This window comes from Protomyctophum parallelum (genome assembly GCF_964188405.1).
Source record: "Protomyctophum parallelum genome assembly, chromosome: 8".
In the NCBI taxonomy this organism is placed as follows: Eukaryota; Metazoa; Chordata; class Actinopteri; order Myctophiformes; family Myctophidae; genus Protomyctophum; species Protomyctophum parallelum.
The window spans coordinates 15,523,336-15,541,543 of record NC_139703.1 but is presented as its reverse complement, the minus strand read 5'-3'; positions in this window follow the sequence as shown (position 1 = coordinate 15,541,543).

The window sequence follows — 18,208 nt, the reverse complement described above, 5'->3', positions numbered from 1 at the left end:
CTTGCTCTCGAGAGTAGTCTCGCTTGCAAATGTCCCGATGCAGTAGCCTAGTATTAATGGAAATAATGATTTGGTTCGGCTATGTCCTCAAGTCAAGATAGTTTTGCCGTAGATTTGTCCGAACCTCAGGCAGCAGGTAGGCCTACAGTAGAATATGAATGAAATCTAGATGGGCCTAATTCTACTCGCTTGCTGAGCGATGTCAGGAACCCGAACACTGCTTGAAGAGGTCTGTGATAGCTCGCTGCACGCACAGCATCATACTCCGCCTGCGTCGAGATTCGTCGATGCTTACGTATTTTCTGTATTTTACTCGCCAGTCACCGCTGCGGATGTGCAGGGGCGGGGGGCACGGGATGTGTGTGTGTGTGTGTGTGTGTGTGTGTGTGTGTGTGTGTGTGTGTGTGTGTGTGTGTGTGCGCGCGCGTGCGTGCGTGTGTGTGTGTGTGCGCGTGCGCGTGCGTGTGCGCGCGCTGTTGGGGGGACGGGAGATGAGCGACTGAGTGGCTTTTCCAGTGAAAGTAGGATGGCCTTTTTGCTGCCAGCAAATTCAGGGAGCAGGCGCGAGGAGCTGGCCATGGTCCTGAACATAGCTATGAGCACAGTAAAAGATGGGCTTTAACTGTAAATTCATCATACTATATTCTGCAGCGGTACACCTAAGATGGCTGCCATAGAATGTAAATATTGCCATGGATGCGAGCATTGGTTTCACCTGACATGGCATGCATTTTATTATTATTTTTCTGAGATTGCAACTGCCCTGCCCTATCACCATGCAACTTGAAGGGTGTGGACTGTGGTATAGGCTCCGCGTGTGATCGGCTTCTGTTCTTGATGAGAATCAAATAAACAAATAGATAAATAAATGCAGTCAATTTGTAGCTACACGCACCTTGCTAAATGTAAAGGGTTATAGACTAAAGTCTATGATTTGGCACCTTTGAGTGCATGTAAATTAAAGGTATATTCAGTGATTTCACTCAAAAAACCTTAGGTTTCGTTTTTGGCTGTGGGACCCAGCCTTTCGTCCAATCAGGATAGAGAGTCAAAAACGAAACCTAAGGTTTTTTGACCCCCAGGGGTTAACTGGGGACAGGGAGGAACTCCTTATATGGCCAGCACACTCTATAGTAGGGAGGATTATCACAACAAAACAAAAAAATAAGTGATATTTGAATTAAGTGAAATCACTAAATATACCTTTAATAGCCAAAAACCATTGATATATTGTGCGGCCAGGTGAACGGGTGTGTCCTGACATTCCTTAAAGGGATAGTTCAGATTTTTTTTAAACTTAAGCTGTATGAAATACTTTCCATTAATATAGTGGTTGCAACTATTAATTGATTGCTCAAATGCCTGCATTAAGTAGTTCCGGTCATTTTGTGGGGCACACAGGGGGCCACGCATTCAAACTAAATGAATGACTTAACTACTTAATATTTCACCAAGAGCAGCACTCCCACCACGGGACTCGGGCAATCAATTAATACAGTTGGATTCGAGCAATCAATTAATACAGTTGCAACCATTATATTAATGGCAAGTATTTCATACAACTTACATTTAAAAAATCTGAACTATCGCGCACACGCTATATCTGGATTTGCCTTTCAGGAGAGGACGCGCCCTAGGAGGTGCTGTTCTGCAATTGAACGGTTATTTGGCATGATAAGGTCATTTCTCCTGAAAGGCAAATCCAGATATAGTGTCAATCTTTCAGTGTTACACTACTATTTGCACATTTCATGAATTTCCTGTCTTCCATTGACATCTCAGGCTTATCCTCAGATGCCTTCTTGCTGAAGTCTTTATATATATATATATTATATTGGCTGATCAAGAGCTGCTCTATTTTGTCAATTGAAATTATATTGCATTGGACAGTTGGATGACAGGCAGTGTCTGTGACGTTGTGATGTCCAAGCGGTCCATTGACAATCCACCTCAAATGTGTTCTCACAACAAACGGTCCATCTCCTTTGCTGTTAATTACCTCCAATGGTTCCATGGCTTTTGGGGTGTCTGTTCCAATCAGAAACTCCACTTCAGCATCAATGGCAGGGATGTGCACTTTGTTCAGATATGGCCATTTGGAAAGATCCTCCTTTCTGATGATGTTATCTTTAGTTACAGGCATTTCCTTCTGTGTGTAAATGCCTGGAATAATACAAAAGTCATTGGTGTTCAGTCCAGCCACTTCTAGGCCTGAAACAATGTGTGTTTCAATAACCTTCTTCTGACCCATAGTTCTCAACAAGATGGTAATTTATCTTCCTTGAAGGTTGAGTTTAGCCATTAGCCCCGCTGTACAAAAGGATGCCGTGCTACCTGGGTCAAGGAATGCATAAGTATGCACTGTTGTGTAACTTGTGTTCCCTTTACTGGTTTTTACGGCACTATTGCAAGCTTGCAGTTGTCTTCACCGGCGCCAGTAAGACCACTTGTCAACACAGAAGCTATGGCTTTGTCTTTGGTGATTTCCTTCATTTCAGCTGGGTCTTTGGGATGCATTTTGGGATGCCTTAAGCCACAAATGCTGCAATTGAGTCTCCGTCTACATGTTGCACTGACATGTCCTTTGCACATGCAGCCAAAACATATTCCATTTTCTTTTAGAAAGGTGAATTTTTCATTATGTGTCCTCTTTTCCAACTCTGGGCACAATTCTAGAGCATGTTCTCCTTCACACACTGGGTTCCTGGGTTCCTTTCTCCTTTGCAGCTGTCACAGTTGTTGCAAAGATACTTCCTTTTATTTTGGGAAGTGGTTGTGACGTGGACTTTCTTGTGTCTTTGTTCACTGGATCGTCTTTGATGTCACCAAAAATGGGATCTGTAATAATCTTGATTTGTTTTTCAAGAAAAATTACAATGTCCTTGAAGCTTGCTCTTCGGCTGTGGTTCTCCTGGAAATCACATACCACAGTTCTCCATTTGTCTCTCAGACGGTAAGGCAACTTCTTGATGATGATCAATAAATTAGAAGGCATATTGACGTATATTTCCTAGCAACTTAAGAGAGAAGAGTCTGACGACGGACAGGCCAATGAAAGTTTCCAAGTCCATTTTATTATCAGAGAGTACAAAGACAGCAGATCACAGCCATGGAGCTCCAACAGGCAGCCTCGCGGCTCCTGGGACTATAACACAGTTACAGACATTTCAGTGGAGTCTTATACAGGTCATAACAAAGAGATCAAAGGGAAATGGCAAAAGGTGGTTCCCAAACCCCCACTCCCAAATTGTTCCCTTATATGGTAGTGGTCATCAGGAAGGACAACAGGAGCACGAGCACAGTAGGTATAGCTGCTTGCAGCTGCTATCAGCAAGCCATCTTTTAGGGCCCCTAAAAATCCCTCCTGCCCATGGATCCTGTTCAAACATGCCTGTCTCTCACTCATGAGAGAAACAAAGATCCACTTTAGTTTAAACATGGTTATTTAAGCTATATTATTGTGAATTGTGATTTCCATATACATCAATATCAAGCTCATGCATGTAGTTGACATCTTCCATCCCCACCAATGACTATTTCTAAAGTATAAAGTCAAATATGACCTCCTTAGTTTTTTTATATTCAGCTGAAGGAAGTTACTCCTGCACCAACCGGCAAACTCATCCACTGTTCTTCGATAGTTTATCTCATCATCCTCAATCAGACCAACAATAGCTGTGTCGTCTGCGAATTTTATGATGTTGCCTGTTGTGACTGAGTTACCTGTTGTGACTGATCGGAGTGCATTTGAGCATTAGTAGGTGGCATTTTATCCTGCTGTCCACCATATATTTCCACCTCCTGTCTAGCAGGCATTTCGATATGCTGTTCATGTCCAACATTCATTCCCACCCCCGGTCTAACTTTCCACCTCTTCAGTTGAATACATAGATTCAGTAACTGGCTCAGTTACTACTGATTTTGCAGCAATTGTTTCATCCACATTACTCATTTCATGCATTGGCATTCCAAGCTTAACAAACCACACTTTCACATAGTCCATGAAATCTGTATGGTGTTTTGTAACACGTGAAAACCACACATTCTGATGGAATCAGATTCCTGTGGAATCAATAGAATTAGTGAATCATGTGCTGCTTTTGCATTTTCATACACATGTATCAGTTTACCCATTGTGCTTTGAACATCCTTTGCATCTGCATAAGTTTTCATTAGGACTTACATTTTTCTTGTGAGCTCTTTCATTTGTTTCACATGTGAGTGGCGGTCTTTCTGATCCTTTCAAATTTATTAGCCAGTGCTTTGACTGTGAGCTTGACCGTCCTCCGTGTCTCCTCCTCCATTTGATCCTCCTGATCCATTCTGTTTTTGTCTGTGCTTGTGACGTTTTTGTCACTTATTTTTACATTTTCCAACATGGACAATTCACAGCAAGAATACACAACACCAGCCAACAACCAAACAATAGTCCTCCAACTGTGTTCAAATTCAACCACCAAATACACAGAAGAGAAGAACCTGCTATACAATACGATTGTATTTCTCACCAATGGCTGTAATGCGCTGCTGCCTGTTCAAACATTTTCACTGCTGTGGTCCATACAGTATGTCACTCCAAACTGAGTCACACCCTCCTCCAATCCAGAAATCCACAATGGATTCCAGTAAAAAGCTGTGAACCTCCAATCAACTACACCTGGCCCTCTGATGGCCAGGTTCTTATGTCCTCTCTTCCATGTCTGTAGAGGGTGACAAAGCACACACAGCAGAACAGGGATGTTAGACATGGCACATACATGATGTGATGGCCTATTGTAGATCGGCTCCTACACACACGCCGGCGATTCTTTTGTTTCTGTACATTCCGAGAAGTTTATTTGTACGGAGGTAGCCCCAAAGTGACAGCTTTTTCATATCGTGTCAAATAAGAACAGTGTTCCAAAATAAACAAATGATCGTGGTGGTTTGACTCATATAAAGAATCAACTGAATGAGAGAAAACGCTAATGTTACTGCCGTCGAATAATTTAACATTTCGCTATAAACACAGACGCTATCAAATATAATTGATTGACTGTTGTGACGACACAGAGACACCTCCCTGACAATATCGCTGAGACAGTTTATTTATTTTTGGACCGCAATGCTTATGCTTATGTAATTAGGGGCCAGGCAATTAAGCGCCTTAAAAGTAATGAGGAATTAAATCATGGAATAAATCCTAAAACAGACAGGCAACCAGCATAATATAGCAGTTACAAATGCAGATTTATATGGAATATTCACACTTTTAGATATTTTTATTATAATGATGTAATGCACTTCTTTGCAGTATATCGCCAACACACTAACAATCTGGGAACCCATCTGAAAAACAAAGGGAAAACAGTACCCATGATGAGTCAATAGTCTGTCTCGAGAGACTAGTACACTATAAATACAAATCTACTGTATCTGTCTATATTCAACAGTCTGTCTATATCACAACTGTGTGTGTGTGTGTGTGTGTGTGTGTGTGTGTGTGTGTGTGTGTGTGTGTGTGTGTGTGTGTGTGTGTGTGTGTGTGTGTGTGTGTGTGTGTGTGTGTGTGCACGTGCGTGCATATGTGTGCGTGTGAAAACCATTTTTATTTATATTTTCATTTTCCTCTCCTTTCCCATTGGCCCTCTCCACTCTGCATACTGATGATTATCTGTTTTCTTCACCTCTGCTCTGACACAATATTGCATCTGACAGCTGGACTGATGAGCTCCTCCTCCAGATGTTCCCTGCACCCCCTCACCACCAGTGAACTGAAATCCCTGCCGTTATCTACAGTAAGAACAGTAAGCAGGAAGTCTGTGTTCCTTACTTTGTACTAGACATTGTTTCACCCTTGGATTGATTGATTGATTGATTGATTGAATACTTTATTAACAGTTTGCAAATAGTAGTAGTAGTAGTACATTTTTCAAACATTGGATTTACAAAACTGAAAACATCACACCCGTGTTAAGTGAGTGGTGCAACTCCGGGGGGGGGGGGGGGGTCCAGACCCACAGGAACGCACCCAGGGTGCCGGCCCGATTCTGGCGTGCCACCCCGCGTCCGAAACGGTTGAGAAATGGCATAGTTACCGTGGGGGGTCCCTCTACTGTACCCTCTACTCTACTGTATTGTACTGTACTGTACTGTACTGTACTGTCACTGTACTGTACTGGCACATTCAAAATCACCATATATACAGTTAATATGTGTGTGTGTGTGTGTGTGTGTGTGTGTGTGTGTGTGTGTGTGTGTGTGTGTGTGTGTGTGTGTGTGTGTGTGTGTGTGTTAGGTTGCGCACAGGTGGTGAAAATCAACCATGCTGTTTTTGTGCTCAGACGCACCCACCCACCCACTCACCCAGCCACCCACCCACACACATAGATCCGTAGCACCACTCAAATTTTTAATAAAAATAAGAATCTAAGCTAAATTGAAAAGTAACAAAAGTTTCAAAACAAAAAACTTTGGTAGAATAAAATCTGTTAACATTGGATACATTTAAAGATCTAAGCAAGAGACTGTCCAAGAACAGGAAATAAGATACGTTTCATTAATGTTTTTCGGCTTTTTGACCACAGAGAATATGATTCCAATTCAACACACAGATATACATGCAAATAGTACAGAGGTACCATTATACAATGGTGCTAAAAGGATAACAGAAAAAGCCCTGAGGACTTATTTCCATTGTGGTCCTGTGTATCAATTCATGAGACTTATAAAGACATATTTCCTGCGTGCGTGCGTGCGTGCGTGCGTGCGTGCGCGTGCGTGCGCGTGCGTGCGTGCGCGTGCGTGCGTGCGTGCGTGTGTGTGTGTGTGTGTGTGTGTGTGCGTTAATCAGACGAGTTACCATTTGCAGACAGTTGCTCTTTTATGGCCGTTTTGAATGAGGTATAAGGAGAATGATATGGTCACATTTTTTTACTCATTTTTTGTATTGGTTTATTTCACAACAGGGTAGAGTACATTAAATTAATATGCAGTGCATAGTTACATTTCAGGAAAGGAAGGAGCTTCTAACTCGCACACTTCATCCATATGGACTATATAGTGTCAACATGTACTCTGCTCATGCTCCTGTTGGTTCTCTTCTTGCAGAGCTCTCAGTGGGCGATTACCTGTCACTGCCAGGTAAGGCTGAGAAGCCCCCGCACACAGTAAAATCCTCAGTGTTCATTTAGCTCGGAGAGTCCAAAGATGGTCACAAATGGACATTTGGATCCTCCTTTTTCACTGTAGCGCCCATGCTCACTGCAGAATCCTCCTTGCATTCAGAACATTCAGAACATTAATAATTGACTGATGTTCCCTGCTCTTCTCTGCTACTTCAGCTAGAGTGTGTACACATTAAATGTTGATGTACTTGAAGGTACTACAATACATAGACATAGTGGACCAAGATAGCTGTCTTAGTTAGACATTGGCAACAGTATGGCTGGAATTTTCATTTCATCGTTCTTAGTGACACCACATGTGCACATGGGCATTTCAAGAATGATTAACCAGTATGTTACAGATTGGAAAAATAGCAGAAGCATACGAACAAACAAACAAAACAAGAGACTTACAATAAAAAGAACCATCAAAGAAAAAGACAAAAAAAATGCATTTATCCTTTTTTCTTTAATGTTTTTCTTATTTGATGCCCCTTTAATAAGATTTTATTTTTTAAGAAAGAAATGTTAATAGCAGATTAGTTGAATCTGTGCAAACTTAAAGGACCACTTCACTTTTCTTGATATAATTGGTCCTCACTAATGATCATGATATGACTACTTTGTCTGTGTCTCATATAGGAGGGCTGTGGGCAGTTCAGAAACCCGTCAACCAGTGACATAATCGATGGGGAATCCAATCTAATAGAAACTGCAGGCTTTCTATTCGTGAAAAGTTGCAATGCAAAAATGGAAGCCATCATTCTCACGATAATACATTTCAAAATATATTTCTAAAACAATCTTGTTTGACAAAAATGTAAAAAGAACCACCGCTCATCTGCTGAAGAAACGTAAGTGAGGTGCTGGAGTCACAAAGGGATAATGAGCCTGAAGAAGGTCAGTAGACCAAAAGCTTGCAAAATAAATACTTAAAGAATCGGCCTAACGATGATGTCACTGGTGGACGGGTTTCTGAACTTCCCACAGCCCTCCTATGAGACAGACCAAGTAGAAATGTTTTTAGATATTTTATTATGAACATTTGTGAGGACCAATTATATGAAGATAGGTTGAAAAGTTGTGAAGTGGTCCATTAAACAGACACAAGTTCTGTTTCTCCAGTCTTTCAGTCTGCTGTCTACAGTCTAACCCTCATCTCAGTGTATGCCAACTGAATCCACAGCTCTGTGGTCTAAAAGTTCAACATCAGCATATAATCCGGTACACACACACACACACACACACACACACACACACACACACACACACACACACACACACACACACACACACACACACACACACAGAGGCTCTGAGCGAGCGTCTGCAGAGGTTGTTGAGGAGCTCTTTGAAATATTTAAATGCTGGGAGTGTTTTTAATCTGAGATTGACGGAATAGGGTCAGCAATACACAGCTATTACACATGCACAGCCTTCTCACATACACAGCCTTCTCACAATCCTCCCAGTGAACCGGTAACAAAACTAATTTTGTTTTAAAAAAAGATGAAGAATATATGTTGTTTTTCATGGGTTTCGATGACAGATGTCGTTTTTCATGCTTTTCATGATTTTCTTTCATAGTCAAAAATCTTGAAAAACGACATACTATTGTTATTCATGGTTTATTCATGGTATATATATAAATAAAAAAACATACTAATATAGTATATACTGTACATACTATAGTATATGTCGTTTTTCATGGTTTTCGATGACATAACTATAGTATGGTATTTGTACATTTCATTCGAAGATACGCTGCAGGCAATTTGCTAAATGTTGAGGTAAATTAATTTCTGAAGAGCATAATTAGAGTGTTATAATCTTGTTTCACTTCCAAAAAGCAAGGAGACCAAGGCTAGAATAATTTCTCCTGCAGACAGTCTGTCTGTCCGGACGGACGGACAGACAGACAGACAGACAGACAGACAAACAAAGATTTTCAATAATACCTCCAGTCATAATGGATTCCACAAAGCAGTCAAGTCCCTCAAACAAATCTACTCCGTGGTTAAATGCTCAGACTCAACTCATAAAGAGTGATAATGGAAATCTGAAAACTTGCAAATCTCTCATTAGATATTTTAAAATCTCTTTTGTCAGAATATCAATGTGCAGTCAGGTTGCGAGATTAAATTATATGTCCAAATTGTCCAAAACGATAATAAACACCATAATCCTATAGGACACCCTTCAAGTTAATTTGCCGGAATCCTACCCCTTCTAATAACATTGAACTTGCAATTTATTTTAAATTAAAATAAAAAAATATGGAACTGTAAATCTTCTTAACACTGGCATAAAGTAGGTCATATTTTTGTTTTGTGCATTTTGTTTTCACATTGGGTGAAGTTCACCAGGGTTTTGGAGATCTTTTTATATACTACTTTTCTTTAACCTTTTGTGTCAAGACAAAAGACAGTAAAGTTAACTTGCACAAATACATTTAGTTTAGACTTGGACTTATTGACCTTGCTTTAGTTTGAGGCATAGGTGTCCTGGTGGGCTCTGGAGCCTAGTACATCTCTACTCCTTATAGGCCTATAATCTTAAAGATCTTCTGTATTCTAATCTGCATAGTATACTAGTTTAGCAATTTCCTTCTGTAATGGAAGGTGGCATGGGGCTCATACACACCAATAAAGCCCCACTGATTGGTGGATTCATTTGTCTAGTTGCAGAGAGAAAGGGTTCATACACTGGCGCAGTGGCTCTCAAATGTTTTCATGTTAAGGACTACAAATTAATATGTATTTGGCCCACGGACCTCCATCTGAAAGGATTTTGTGGCAGGGATCCCCAGAAGAGAAGATTTGTGTTAAAGGATAATATTTCTTTATGATTACAAAAACAAATCTAAAATAGGTGCTCTATACAAACTGATGTACAAGGTTGTGCATTTGATATTTTTGAATAGTCAATGTATAGCCTACATAGAGAAAGTTGTTGTAATAGAGTTGCCACATTCCTTCTTTTTTTCCTTTACAGAGCTCTAAATGCTAATGGAGGTCCATGGCAAAATCCTCTCGCACCAAATCCACATAACATGTTACACAACACTAGAAGCGCAAGACAAGTGGCCTGGTTTCCAGCCTCTTATCTCACAGCACACATAAGGTATAGTCCCCTGGTATTGGCTGCTTTATGGAGGGCTGATATTTCAGACCTGGACATACTGTAGCTTTTGATTGGAATAATGTATATGTAAATATGGCCTAATATAAATCCTGACCACCAGCAAATACTTTATAACTTTATTCATGAAGTGTATTTGACTCACAGGAAGCTCTGTTGCATGAACATTTGTCCTATGAAGGTTGTTGTTATATAGGCCTACTTATTTACTTATGTTCTGAGAATGGTCTCCAGCGGCCAACCTCTGGGAATGGTTGCTTCTAACCTCGAAGAGATATTTGAGATTACAGCGTCTCACTCACTACACTACTGTCCAACTTGGGCTAGACAATGATCCAAAATTGAGCATTACTCGACCGGCCTCTGGCCCATCTCACTCTAGCGCCATGGAAACCCCCCCCCCAAAAAGGCAAAAAAAGAAGAAGAAAGAAACACCTGTGTGAACTGAGGTGCAACTATACGTACTGTACAGTATACTACTTGTACTACTCGACTGTACTGTAGTAATCATACTGTACCATACTGTACTGTACTGTACTGTACTGTACTGTACTGTACTGTACTGTACTGTACTGTACTGTACTGTACTGTACTGTACTGTACTGTACTGTACTGTACTGTACTGTACTGCAGTGTTTCTCAACCTTTTTTGCTCCAGGGCACACTTTTCATAGCCTAACAATCTCGGGGCACACCATACGGTGTATATAGGCCTATCTATATATATATACATACATTATATATATATGTATATATATATATGTATATATATATATATATATATATATATATACATACAGTGTTTGGATTAATAAAGTGACAACTTTTACAATATCTCCATTACCATTATCCAAATTAATTCCTTATTATATATTACATTTTGGAGAAAAAAATAGCTCATATGCAATGTGAAATGCCACCTAATTCTTAATCCTTTTCCTTGTCTTTATTATGGGCCATCTTGTGAAAGCTGCATGCTTTTATTGTGAAGGGTCTCAGTTCTCACAGCCTGCATATTTCCACGTGCTAAAAATAGCTGATCGACAAGCTCACAACGCGTTGTGAGCTTGTCGATCAGCCATTTTCAGCATGCAAGCATAACACGTGTACGATGAAGAATAAATCAGGCATCACTGCGCTTCTGTCGAGGGAGGGAGATATATTTAGTTGGCCGAACGAGGCGATCATGTTTGGACATCTATGGACAGCTATTTTTCGTGGCACATTGTGTTTAATCACAACAACGTCACGTTTACTTTACCTTCTCAGTGTTTGGGTCGGGGGACATGTAGGACTGTATGGGCTGTATTTTGCGTGTCTTAAGTACCAGGTCTTATTCCCTAACTTGAGTAAACTAAAGACCTGGAGGCGTGATCAATGCTCTTTGGCCACTCAGAATAGCCAAATGGCATTGATCACGCCTCCAGGTCTTTAGTTTACTCAAGTTAGGGAATAAGACCTGGTACTTAAGACACGCAAAATACAGCCCTATGTGTCTGCTGTCTACGTGCATATGCGCTCTGCGCGCTCCAGTCTTTCGGGAGGGAGCGAAATGTAGCGTCTTCTGCATGCATCTAAGCATTAACATTTCAATGGCTGAGCGTCGTTAGTCTATTGTTCCGTGTTGTTGTTATCGCACGTCTAATGGTTAGACGTGTGACAACGCAACAATAGGAAGCCTGCAGCCCAGTAGCTATAATATTGCTTTCGGGGGAGGGTTAGTGTGCCGCCTGATTTTGACAGAAAGTAACACTAACTTAGTGTTACTTTCTGACAAATCAGGCGGCACACCTGGACATATCAAAGGCACAGTAAAGTGCCGCGGTACATAGGTTGAGAAACACTGCTGTACTGTACTGTACTGTACTGTACTGTACTGTACTGTGCTTCATCATTCATTATCGTCCTTGGCTTCCATGACCAAAAGGCACAATTTAACAGATCAGTTCATTCAGACCTAATCCCAGCTCCCCTCCTCTAATCTTGCTTTGTCTTTGAGGTGCAATTCCACAAGGCACAGGGCAGGAGAACAGATAGGTGCTCAGCCCCTTTGTTTCCCATCACCCTCAACATACAGTATCTCTGCTGGAATAACCAAAAATTGCCTATGCATATATACCGCATTCTATTCCTAATGGATAACCACACTCAGCCATCATCTCATCTAAACCAAAAAGGACCCAGGTAGTGTGCTTATTCTGAGGCAAATATTTGGCAAAATAGCCGATCTACAAGCTCACACAATGTGTCACATTGTAATGATTGTATTGTGTGCTATTCTGTGCAAAGAGATTTGGGGCTATAGCTTGTGCCACCCCTTAACCCTTATCCCTAAACCTTTTCAAATAATCCAAATAGAAGATCTACAAGCTCACAATGTCTAATAGTAAAAAATGGCAAATACGTTTAGGGATAAGGGTGGTGCAAGATGGAGCCCTTGGTGTTGAGGGAAAAAGGAAGGTCCCTATATTATAGACCTGTGGGTGACTCCGGTCAATGGAGTATAGTGCTTTTTTTATTGTGCATTACATCAGTTTGACCAGCATTCAAAGCAAATATACAGATATTCTGACCTCAAACAGGCTGGTGTTTTTCTACAGCATCTCTCATTAGCCCAAGACTTTTACCCTTCCGCCCAACGTGAGCCGGCATGAGACTTATACAATTACCTACTCACCTAATCATAAATTAGAACTTAGCAATAGCCAATAGACAAAGACTTACAGAGTAGCTGGAACTGTGTAGTGTGTTGTAGAGGATTTATTATGGCAGGATCACAAAAGTTGGTCTACATCATGGCGCTCTAAAAAGGCAGAATAGAAAAATGCAGGCCAGGCTTTTTTCCTTGGCCTCTGGGAGTGTGCATCATGATGTTTGTAAAAGGAAAGACGGATAGCCTGCATTTTTTTAGGTGTAGGCTACTGTCAAAAATATTGTTTTGCTAAAATCGGCCTCCTGGTGGCTATAACAGGCCCGAGGTTTAGCTGTGGAATCCAGGGAGTGTGCGCTGAACAGTTTAGCTGTGATCAAGCCAACAGTGCCAGAGATTAGCTTTCACAGACAGCCACACGGATGGCTTTCGGCCTGGTGGAGACAATAATGCAGTGAGGGGCTGAAGCCTTCCCACTCCCCAGTGATGTGAATACCCAGACGAAATGGTCCTTGTTCTCCCCCATTGGATACAATTTGTGCTATAAAAAAGCACAGCAGCATAGTGTAATAGTGTAATATTCAATGTAAATGAGATTCATCTGATCAATGCTCTGAGAAAGACTCATTACAGCAGAACTAACTTTCTACCAAATCAGCATGGCTAAGTACTGCCCTCTCCTGGTAATACAATGGATAGTAGATGCTTGCTTGGACAGTGGGGTTCTTTTTTATTTCTTCTATTTTCTCCTCATTTTCAAAAGCATGTTGTGACAGATAACGTTAGGCTGACTGTTGCACCAAACAATTATGTTGGGGATATAGGCCTATAGGCCCTAGGATGTATTAATTACATTATTAACTAACTTTTTTGTTTAGTATTCAGCAGTCGTTCACAAAAAAAGTTGCCTGTGCAATTGTTGAAATGTTCCATTTAAGAAAAAATGTCATGAGTAAAAAGAATGGCCACAGCAGAGGGCACAAACTATTTCTTGGTCCCACATTTGCTGGCTACTGGGACCTTGAGAACGGCCAGATGGAAACAGCTAGAATGATGAGTGAAGGGCGGGTGAAAGATGGGTGGTGTTGTTTATAGACCTGGGTTGCCTTTTTTGGCTATGAAATTATAATATGTGGACATGGCTGTTGTATGCAGGACATGGCATGCCATATGGAGAAGGTGCTATAATACAGAATAATACATACTTATTAGGACCTCCGGATGGAACTCTACTACTCTACTACTCCTGGCATTCAGATCACACAGGCACCTCAGGAGAAGATGGGGCTGGACCCATCAGGCTTGCTGAGGTGTGTGAGGGTGATGGGTCTGACATCATTAGTGAATTAATTTATAATGCACGTGGCGTGCATAGGGCAGGTTGTGAAAGTGCATGTGTATGGTCATGAGAGAGGGGGAGGGAGAGAAAGCAGCAGCGCAAGCTTGTATGCATGTGCGTATGTGATGAAATGTCTCCTGTTTGACTGCTTGATTTCCTCGGAGGCATGGAAGCATCATGCTTACTGAATACCATTCTCATGTAAATGATTTTCACTGGCAAAATGTCCTACAGCAGGCCTGTCAGAGGAAGTGATTGAGCAGCTTTTTCCTCTGCTGATTCCACATGCCTCCAGAGAAATCTCAGTGCGCGCATTCGCACACGCACGCACGCACGGACGCACGCTCACAAACACACACACACACACACACACACACACACACACACACACACACACACACACACACACACACACACACAATAGTAGCAGTAAGAAGCTCTGGGGGGCGAGAAGTGACCTCCCCCGTGAGGTCACGTGCACTGGGTGACGGCAGACTGCTGGGCATGGCGCTTTGGCATCAACATATGGAATGATTCTGAATTATGTACTGGCCATATATGGAGCGTGTCTTGAGTGTACAGGGTTTGATGAGGTCAGATCAACATATGCACCTGTAATGTCAGAACAGGTCAGCTCAATATATGGAGATCAAAGGGTGGCAGTGTCTTGATTGTAGGCCCAGGTATGGCCGGGCCTTAATTTTCGGGCCTGTTGAGAACTCTAGTTTTCGCCGGCTGCACTAATTACTTTGGGGCGGGCCCGTCTAGAGTTTGAATGGTCAAATCAGTCAAAAGGGAGACATTGAAGAGGAAGGACGGATGGGGAGGATCGACATATGGAATGTCAGAACAGGTGAGCTCCATATACTGTATGTAGATCTAGGTGACGATCCAGTCTTCGACGACGAGATGGTGTGGCATGACGTGTCATGAGGCGTGAACATATATGGAGGCGTGATGTCATGAGGCGTAACCATATATGGATGTGTGACCGACAGACCAACTGACTGGCGGGAAATGCAGGGTTTCATAGTAAACTGCGACCTACAGTCGCAATAATCAAAACAACACAGAGGATGTGCTGTAGCACCAAATTAGCATTTCATACACAGCATACAGCAGAGTAGCAACAGCAACAATTCTGCATCTCTAGCCTCAATTTTAATACAAACTGAACCTGGAAATTAGAACAAAAATACAATACTAGAGTTTATACTAGAATTTAAACAGTGCTTTGTTTAAATTAATTTCAGAACGCACAGCAATACACACACCGTTTTATTATCTTTCTTTGGAAATGTGCATGTGCAACTACAGTGGCCAGTCTGCTGTCAGGCAGAAACCTTTCGTTTTCTTTGTCATTTAATGCCCTACTTCATCATAAAGCGTGATATCTGATCTACAAACTCACAATTTGAGCATTTTGAGCTTTTATTTGGGCTTTTTTCACTCTTTATGACAATCTTTGTTCCATTTCCTGAACAGGTTATAAAAGGTCCACCCGGCAGCGACAATTTAATGTTCTTACATTTACTACAAGCTTTTTGAGTGCTGATAGCCACATGTGTGTGCCTGTATGTACGTCCCTGTGTCCGTCCGAGTACGGAAATAGCGTTTGTTGACCACCAAGTGTCGCTGCTGCGCAGCCACACACACACACACACACACACAGGCCAGGGAGGAGGGCTTGTACAGTACAGTACAGTACAGTACAGTACAGTGCAGTAGGCTACTACTGCACAAGTACAGTACAGCACCACTCAGTTCAGACAGGTCTGATAGTTTTATTACAATGGACCAGCGATAAGATTCCCTCAAGGAAGGCTTGATGCCAAATTATATTTAAGATAATTCCTTTGGAATAAGTATTTTTGATAGATGTTTTGCTCAATTCTAGTTCACATTGTAATACAGAGATTTTGCCAACAGAGGTCAGTAGATGCTTTTCAATAACCTTTTACAGTATGTTATTTAAAGCTGTTAAGATTTGTGAAAACTATTCAGTTACAGTATCTGAAACTAAGTCAGCACCCTTCAGCCAATGAGTATATTCACTCTCAGGTTATGACTGGTGGGAACAATTGGAAAAAGTCTTATTTAACCAATGTGTCTCTAACCTGTCACTCTCCCCATGGCGCGCAGTAGAGAGAGGGATACCGTATGCTCCTTGCAAACATTACTATCGATTAGTGTTTCCACACACAACTTGTAACATATCACGCATAATACATACTGTAAATTACTTAGGTACATTTCCAGTAATCGTCAGAAATGTCCAGAAATGTAAAAAAATCACCAATCTCCAGATTAAATCACTATAGACTAGACAGGGGGCCCCAAGGTTGTGCACTGGGCGACCGGCTGACCGGCCGATTAAGCAATTATAATATAGGATATGAAATTGTGTGTTGAAATTATTGCTGTATAATGACTCTACCTGTTAGGTATTGTGTTCTGTATTGTTACCACCTCGGCTATACATTGAACTGTACTCCGAGTTTAAATAAAGGTTAAATGATGATGATGAAAAAATGGCTTAAGCGATATTTAATTCATATTTTTATGTTTCAAAAGTACAAGAGGGAAAGTCATCAGGCTTGCAAAAAACAAACGTACACTCCAAAAACGTACAGTACTCATTACTCAAGTAACTGTACTTTGATGCCGTCCACCACTGACCCTCACCCTAACCCTATTCTTACAGAGACCCCCATGATTCAAGTCCAATTGCCAGGAAAAGTCCTTCAACAGGAAGAGTCCTTGTGCTGAACCTGGCACTAGGTGGGCAGCCATCTGCTTTGACCGGTTGGGGTGACCACATGGGGTTGTGGACAGTAACTACAGCAGTCAGTGATTCTCAACCTGTGGGCTGCGAGGATATTGCAAGTGGGCCCCTGAATAATTGGTAAAACGCTTGTTGATAACCTAAATATTAAGAAATCACACCCGTGTGTGTGTGTGTGTGTGTGTGTGTGTGTGTGTGTGTGTGTGTGTGTGTGTGTGTGTGTGTGTGTGTGTGTGTGTGTGTGTGTGTGTGTGTGTGTAATTGTGTGTGTGCGTGCGTGCGTGCGTGTGTGACCCCAATACAGCTTCATTGGGGTTAATAGACCAAACACTATTAGCTGCAGGGGCCAATAGGTCATACTCAGACGTAGGGACATAGGACATACAGACAGACACAGGGGCGCTTGTTACCGCTCAAAAATATAATAATATTAATAATGTAAAAATTATATATATATATATTGTACATGCTCTGAATTAATGCACTTAATTTTGGCTCATTTAAACTGATTTGCGTGCCGGTGTAGTTCTCGGTAAATGGTGAACTTTTAGATCTGCTATTTACTGCATGCAACACCAGCATGCTAACCAAGCATAATTGAGGCTTCAAGTGGTGAGATTTGTGGGCTGTGAATGCTTTTGACATTTTAAAGTGGGCCTTGATTCAGAAAAGGTTGAGAACCGCTGGTCTAAGCCTACTGTATACTAGCATAACAAAGACTGAGCAAGCCTGAGTAAGCCCTATAGCTTTATCAAAAGGAAAGTTTTAAGCGTTTGTGATTTCACTGTCACGACAGTGATTAGATGGAGAAAAAAAAATACAATAAAACATCAGAAACAATAGCAAAATATAGCTGCAAGCAGCTATAAGACGGGCTCAAGCCCAAAAAGAAGTGAGTGTGAAGTGAGTGCCCCTCACTTCGGGCGCTCATATCATCATACATCATACAAACCAGAGTCAGACTCCATTCGCATGTATGGAAATGTGATTTCTTTGACATGGCCAAAAAAAGGCCATGAGATCTAAAGGTCAAAGGTCTAAAGGTCAAAGGTCAAAGGTCTTTTGACGAATGAATGTGAGCTTCAGTTCCTGAGGGATCCTCATGGCCCTCTACTGCTTACTGTAAATCGCTCTGGATTAAGAATGTC